This window comes from Lipotes vexillifer, unplaced genomic scaffold, assembly GCF_000442215.2.
Source record: "Lipotes vexillifer unplaced genomic scaffold, Lipotes_vexillifer_v1.1 scaffold81, whole genome shotgun sequence".
NCBI lineage: Eukaryota > Metazoa > Chordata > Mammalia > Artiodactyla > Lipotidae > Lipotes > Lipotes vexillifer.
In genome coordinates, this window is record NW_006771580.1 from 591,463 (window position 1) to 599,770 (window position 8,308).

The following is an 8,308-nucleotide window of genomic DNA, read 5'->3' on the forward strand; positions in this document are numbered from 1 at the left end:
CACTCTTTCATCCTTCATTTATATTTATAAGATGAAGACTCAAAGTTATATCATTATCCAAGTTCTCTCTCAAAACCTTGAATTGTACTTATGTCTTGGACATTTTCACATCCAATCTTCCCTACTGAACCCATCAGCTCTCCACTCTACCACTTGCTTCTCTGACCATTCACCACACTTGCTGCTCAAGATATTCAGAATTAAGTCCTTCAATGACTTCCTACCACTCTTAAAGTCCAAAGTTACTTAATACATCTTATAAGATGTGACATGACCTGTTTCCAAACTAATCTCCAGTATTTCCATTACAAAGACTCTTAGTAATAGAGCTAACCATATAGAACCCCATGGAACTACTTTTAGTGCCTTGAAAAATCCACTCTTCATTCCATCCTTCGGGTTAGATTGGGATATCAGCTCCTCTGGGATCCACTCAAATATGGGTCATATATCCCATATGGGTTCACAATAGACTTTATTAATATGATAGTTACCATACTGCATTATAATTGCTTGCTCAACTGGGCTTCTTCCTCCCACTCTCAAGAGACTGCTAAGTCTGTGAGAGGCTTACTGTTTTTTGACTCTCTATCATAGCATGAAGCAGAAATGAGTTGTTCAATAATTAGTAGTGCATTAAATACATGAAAAAGAAAGTTGAAGCTGAAACTTGGCACCCCAGCAGCCCTTGGCTACTACCTTTAAGCTGATTACCCCCTATACAAATCATTCTATGTGTATAAGTAGTACCAGTTTAAGGGTCAGAATAAGCGTTGTTACCTAGTGAATTACTCTAGATAATACACTTCAAACCTGACTGCTCTTTATCAATTATTCATTACATTCTAACTGGAAATATTTAGGAGATATTAGCACAAAAATATGTTATTTCTTATAATTTAAGCTTTTTTCCCCCTGTAGGCTATGGATGAATTCTTGAAAAGCTGTATGCATTAAACACGTGACATATGAGAGGGAACTAGTATTTGAAGAGACGTTACAATGTTCCTTTTGTAAAGGAGACAGATGATAAACCTTTACCAGCTCCTATGGTGAAGACCCATTGTGAGATACAAACAGATTAAAACTAAAATACAATGAAAAGCAACAACAAAACAATCCAGGGAGGCTACATCATGAACTTTACAATTATAGCCATATATTGATTATCTTATTTATATTCAACATTTAAGCAGTCCAGTTAGAGTGTCAGCTGCTTGATGGCAGGGAACATTCTAAAACTCTAAAAACAAAGAAGGAAGAGAGAAACATCTATAGAGTAAGAATTTGCTTTTACACATTTGGAGCTTGAAGTGATAGTGGGACTTGGTGGGTATTTTCAAATATTTGATAACTGCCAGATAGACAGATAGAGTATATCTAGAACTAATAGGGGGGAATTTTAAGAGGTCAAATGTCAGTTGAACCTAAGGAAGAATTTCCTATTAAATGAATGCCTTTGAAAATGAAATAGGCTGCTGCTGGACGAAGTGAATGCATTATCACTAAAGATGCTTCAGTGAATTACTGATGGCCACTTATCAAGGTTGATGCAAAGGAAACAGGATAAGCTAGAGGAAAGTGTATATTGATGGAATAGTCTGAGGTATAAGGATATTTCCTGTTCTACTTGTTACATTGAAATATCAACTTGATTATAATCACTAAGTAATTTAATTTAAAAATTCTAGGAAAAAAATGAGTCTTTTCAGAGAAGAGTTGTTGGCTTCTTTCCTTCTGTTACACTGGGCATTGTCTCAGGAAAAAACAATCTCTGTAGAGGTTATGGGATTGCAGTGCTTTTCTAATAATTATGTCTAGAGGCAGTAAAATTTTATACCATAGCTACTGTGATCTGTTCTTTGGGACCAAGGTTAGAGGAAATTATGGGCATCCTGATTAAAGACATTGGGAGAAAAGCTTCAAAAACTTAGTACATTTGCCCATGAAATTTAAGAGTTAGAGCAAATCTGCGTTTCATGAAATTTTTTTTAAACTTACAATGAAAAATGGCAGTGACAATGGGATTTTATAAATAATTTGGCATTATTATCTCATTTTAAGTACCAAGTTCTTATTTTTTTAATATTCCTCTTGCACCCCAACCCTAAATAAAATAGTGAGATCAAAACCTATAAAATTTTATAAGAAACATTTTGATATGTAAGTGACCAAGAGTGTCATAGACGTCTGTAAAACTCTTTTAGAAAATTTAAAAAAAAAATCACTCTTGTGTTGCTCTATTACTACCTTGATAATTATATACCATCTTATATCTTGTACCACAGTCTTTTTACGCATTAGAAAATTGAGAATCCCACAAACTGTGGATTTGTACCCATAATCTACACTCTATTCCTTAGGGAGTGGGCACTGCTTCCATGGTCATATCTTCTGGCAGTTGAATGGGCTTATTTGAACATTTTCCTCATCTTTCTTCTGTCATTGGGGGTGTCCTCCCCACCTATCCGTTTCTAATTTTTCAATGTACACAGGCACCAAAATTGGGCTATGGTGAGAAATAACTATTACCTCTCCCACCATAGTCTGCAACTTTATTACTTTCTCCTTAACTTTTTCACTCAGCCTTACAAAAACCTCCCTCCAGTTCCCAGCAAGAAAAATGAAGGAAGATGGAATATTTCTTTCTGTATTTATTTCTCAATATTTCAAATTTCTCATTCTCTTCTTTAGAAATGCCCATTCTTTACCATTCCCACTGATAGATGTCTGAGATTCTCCTTTGTTACCTCTGTTCTTCAGTGGTCTTCTTACCAAGTCTGAAAGCCAGGGTAAAATCTGCTTCTGTATACCAACTCCTAAACTCTGCCTCTTAGTCCTCTATCAGATTTTATTTATTTACGGGACTGAACACGATGTCTGTCCAGATTCAATTAGAAAAACACCCCAGAATAAATATTGACTGCAAAATTTCATTTTGTTGTCAGCATACAGAGAATGCCAGACCCATACTAAGCTCTCAATGAATGTTTGTTGAATGAATTGAATGTGAATAACCACTATCCTTTTAACTACTGTTTCTCTTCTCCTGGGAGATGAAAGAATCAATACCAATTAAAAGAAATATTCTGAACATCCAAACACAACACGATAAATTTACTTAGGCCAAAAATAAAGTAGTGATTTTTATATATACAGCATTCTGAAGAAGTGAAAAGGTGATTGATTTAGGAATATGAAATGCTATTAAAAAGATACTGATCTCTATCATGTGACTTGCTTTGCATGACATTAAAATAAATAATCCAATCTTACCAGGACTGTAACAGCAATCATATGATGTCCATCACGGAAGATATGCCGTTCTTATCCCCATAGCAACATCTGTAGTACTTATGCAAATCACTTTAAATTAACCTTGTTATGAAAAAAAAATGTACCCTAGGGATAATGCTGTTGTTGTGGCAGTTCAGATGAGTAACATGATTTTCTAATAAAACTCCACAGCAAAAATTAGGATAACAAGATCTTGTTAGCAAATTTTCTTAATATGCATTGGTTAAACCATAGTGTCAGTGCTAGCATAGGGGTAATTAGAGATATTACACATAATGAGCTACCTTATTGATTATTGCCCTTTTGTAACCCAGCATAGTTCATGTAGTGGAATGTGTTTTGAGTGATTTGCAACTTAAAAACACGAGATAATGATAATTTTACATTTATAACTTTAAATTTTGGTATGAATTTAGTGCTCTCTTTTTAATAGGAATATTTTCTATAGTCAGTGGAACATGAAAACAAACTTTACCCACCTAGACATAAATCCATGGCTTAAAAAAAAGGCCTGTTTTGTAAGACATGCAGTACTGTACAAATGAAAATACACAGGCTTTAGGGCAAAGTCACACATTTTCACCATGGGTCTAATGAATTAAGATAGTGCTTTACCCGTAATAACTAAAAGTGTATTTGCAAATTTATACCTAAGAGAAAAATAAATATGCTCTCAGATTTCGCAAAATCCCAAAGTGAACGACCATTTAATTTTAGTACAAGTAAATTATGGAATTTCCTATTAATTGTGATCTTTATGTTAAAATATATTTTAGGTGTATTTTAATAAAATATGATACCAGAAATCAACTTATGTGTAGCTGAACTGTAGCAACTAAATTAGAAAGGAAGAGTATTTTCTGAAAATAAATGTAACTGCTTCTGTGCGTTGAATTTTGAAGATTCCCTAGAGTAATTAAGTAATTAGGTTTTTGCTTCTGAACTGGATTGCTTAAATATGGGGTAGCTAATTTTCAGAATTGTGAATCCAAGTGCTGCTTGGCCCAAGGGACTAGCACTTGAGATGGAAATATCACCTTTTGGTGGTTTGGATTTGGCCCAGATCAATATACCAAAGATATGAAGGCAGGGATGTAAAATCCTGTAGAAAGCCAAGTTGTTAGAATTCCTTTGGTAAAAATAAAGTGAATTTACCTTCAAACACTTAAGATGGTGGTGATGTAGGATTGAGTAGTATATTTATTACCTCTTGCTGCTATAACAGATTACCAGAAACTTAGGGGCTTAAAACAAAAACGTATTATCTTACAGTTCTGGAGGTCAGAAGTCCAAATGGGTCTCAGTGGGTTAGAATTAAGGTGTTGGCAGAGCTGCATTCCTTTCTGGAGGCAAGTGTCTTTTCTAGATTCTAGGGGCCATCCACGGTCCTTAGCTCATGACCCAATTCTTCCATCTTCAAAGCTAAGCTAGGAACAGTGGGAGTAGCCCTTTTCATGCTGCCATATTTCTCACTCTTTTCTGCCTCTTTTTCCTGTATTAGGGGCCCCTTTGATTACACTGGGCCAACCTGGATAACCCAGGCCAATCTTTTAAATTTAGCATCAACTGATTAGCAAACTTAATTCCATCTGCAACCTTAATTTCTCTTTGCCCTGTAGCCTTATTTAGTCTCAGGTTCTGAAGATTAGACATAGACATCTTTGGGCAGCCATTATATTGCCTACTATAGGTGAAATTGCCAAAAATCACTGGGTGTGTAGTGAAGAATTCATTAAGTCATTTGTTTTGCTCAGTGACAGGAAACAATACAATTATTTTCCATTGAACTTGTTGAAATTAAATACAAAATAGAGACTGGACTTGAGATATCCTGAGCAGACAAAGCCATGTAAGCCATGTAAGCACGACTAAATCTAGCTCATTTTATGAACATAAGTGAAACTTAACTTAGAATATTTTTGGTAAATGCCTCTGACAATCATAAAAGAAACCTAAGTGATCTGCTTAAAAATAGTATAAGATAACCACTTTTAACCAATCATTGTATAGGATAAACAACTTCCTCGTTTTCACTTTATGAGCCATCTTGTAATTCTTGTCCCTGAGCTGCATATCCATCTTTGAATTTGGAAGCTCCCAGTTGTGAACTGTTTTGATGTGTACAATAAACTCTTGCTAAACACTACTTATTGATCTGGTGGTTTCAACTTTGCTATTTTGGATTTTTGATAAACTAAATTTCATGTGTAGAATTATACTGAATTAAATTTGCATAACACTAATTAATGTCTAATGACTAGATTTCTGACGGAAGAAGTATTTTTCAATTTATGTTATTTGTATATAACCTTGCAGACAGACTATTTTTGAAAAATATGCTTAGTTGAGAATTTGGAACTGTTTTACCATGGAACCTGGAGATACATCCAATTGGACCATAACACTACATTTACAGTAAGACTGTAGATCGGAACTTAGCCATTGCCACTCACTTTACTTTGCAAAAAGTCAGGAACAACAATAACAAAAATAACTTTCTCTCTTATATGTACTTTTAAGTCACTTTGAATCCCTTTTCAGAACATGGAGATTGTTTTAATAATAAAATGAATCTTGCCTTAATCGAAAGGACTTTAGTTGGATACTAAATAATTAAGTATATTCATATATATCACTAATATATTAGTAGGTAGAACTAGGCAATTAAAATGAAAGAATTGAAAATTTGGAATAAAACTATACTTTTAAAGACGTATAATAGGATACATTAGAATATACAAAACATACTCAAGAAGAAAGATCAGCATAGCCTTGCATAATTGAAATCATTTTCTACTACGAACTTCAATTTACAAAAGTAGAAAGATACTTTGTACGGATATATTTCACTGGAGTCAAAGTTAAGGCTATAACTGAACATGATTAGAACATAAAAAATTAACAATGTTAGAAGCATTAATGGGAGGGCTATTGAAGACAGCACACATAATTCTTAAGGCTCAAGGAGAATCATTTCAGTTTCACTAGTAATTAATTATAAGCCTTATCTTAAGAAAACCTTCACATTTTACAAGGCAAATATATATCACTTTCACAGAAACATGAAAAACTCTTTTGTCTAAAAATCTTAGGTGATGACTTAACTGACAACATGTAGGCAGCATTAAGATTTTCTACAATCAGAATCAAGTCAGGCCTTTATTTGTTCTATATAGATAAAAATAGACCCTAAATTTCATTTTACTTCTCAATGAACCACAGGCATTTCAGGTTATAAACTGTACACATGTGTTGCTCAATCATTTTACAAGGCCAAGTGCCCTGAAAGAGATCAAAGTACCCACTTAAATTGTATCTCTCTGCCATAGATTTCTGTAATGGCAATACTGAATAGAAATAGCAGATGGATAAGTTCAATCAATACTATTATTTAACACAGTATGGGAAAGAAAAATCCAGTTTGCTTGATTACCTTTCCCATATAAGTGTAGGCCTGGCCTCTGATATCCACTCAATGAGTGGGATATGATGGATGGGCATCACTTGTCAATGAACTTCAGACAAGTAGACTTGTACAATTGTGTATGCAAAAGTCTGAACCAGAAATGGAAGAAATTGCTTGAGTTAACAAAAGGGTGGCAGCAAAGGCTTTTAAACTAATTGAGTAGCCAACGTTTATTGAGTTTTTACTACGTACCAGCCACTCTTCTAAGAGCTTTATAACTTTTCACTAATCTAATGGCCACCTTGGCACTATAACGTTGTTAAAGAGGAAACAGAAGCACAGCAGATTGAATTATTTGCCTTCAGTGACTCAGCTATTAAGTAGTAAAACTGGGATTTGAATCCACAAGGTATGACCCCAGGGTCCATGCCCTTCTACACAGTGTGCCTCTGGTGAGCGCACCAGGGCCGGTTAAAGCCAACAACTCTGTGGACAGAACCATTCTATAAATACGGCTATTTTTTTTTTTTTTTTTTTTGCGGTATGTGGGCCTCTCACTGTTGTGGCCTCTCCCACCGTGGAGCACAGGCTCCGGACGAGCAGGCCCAACGGCCATGGCTCACGGGCCCAGCCGCTCCACGGCATGTGGGATCCTCCCAGACCGGGGCACGAACCCGCATCCCCTGCATCGGCAGGCGGACTCTCAACCACTGCGCCACCAGGGAAGCCCTAAATACGGCTATTTTAAAGTACTTTTCGGGGGAGGGGGGAAGATGGCGGAAGAGTAAGACGCGGGGATCACCTTCCGCCCCACAGATACATCAGAAATACATCTACACGTGGAACAACTCCTACAGAACACCTACTGAACGCTGGCAGAAGACCTTAACCTCCTAAAAGGCAAGAAACTCCCTATGTACCTGGGGAGGGCAAAAGAAAAAAGAATAAACAGAGACAAAAGAACAGGAACGGGACCTGCACCAGTGGGAGGGAGCTGTGAAGGAGGAAAGGTTTCCACACACTTGAAGCCCCTTCGCGGGCGGAGACTGCGGGTGGCGGAGCGGGGAGCTTCGGAGCCGCGGAGGACAGCGCAGCAACAGGGGTGCGGAGGGCAAAGCGGAGAGATTCCCGCACAGAGGATCGGTGCCGACCGGCACTCACCAGCCCGAGAGGCTTGTCTGCTCACCCACCGGGGCGGGCGGGGCTGCGAGCTGAGGCTTGGGCTCCGGAGCTTAGATCCCAGGAAGAGGACTGGGGTTGGTGGCGTGAACAGAGCCTGAAGGGGTTAGTGCGCCACGGCTGGCCGGGAGGAAGTCCGGGAAAGTGTCTGGAGCTGCCGAAGAGGCAAGAGACTTCTTGCCTCTTTGTTTCCTGGTGCGCGAGGAGAGGGGTTTAAGAGCGCTGCTTAAAGGAGCTCCAGAGACGGGCGCGAGCTGTGGCTAAAAGCGCAGACCCGAGAGACGGGCATAAGACGCTAAGGCTGCTGCTGCTGCCACCAAGAAGCCTGTGTGCGAGCACAGGTCACTATCCACACCCCTCTTCCGGGGAGCCTGTACAGCCCGCCACTGCCAGGGTCCCGGGATCCAGGGACAACTCCCCCGGGAG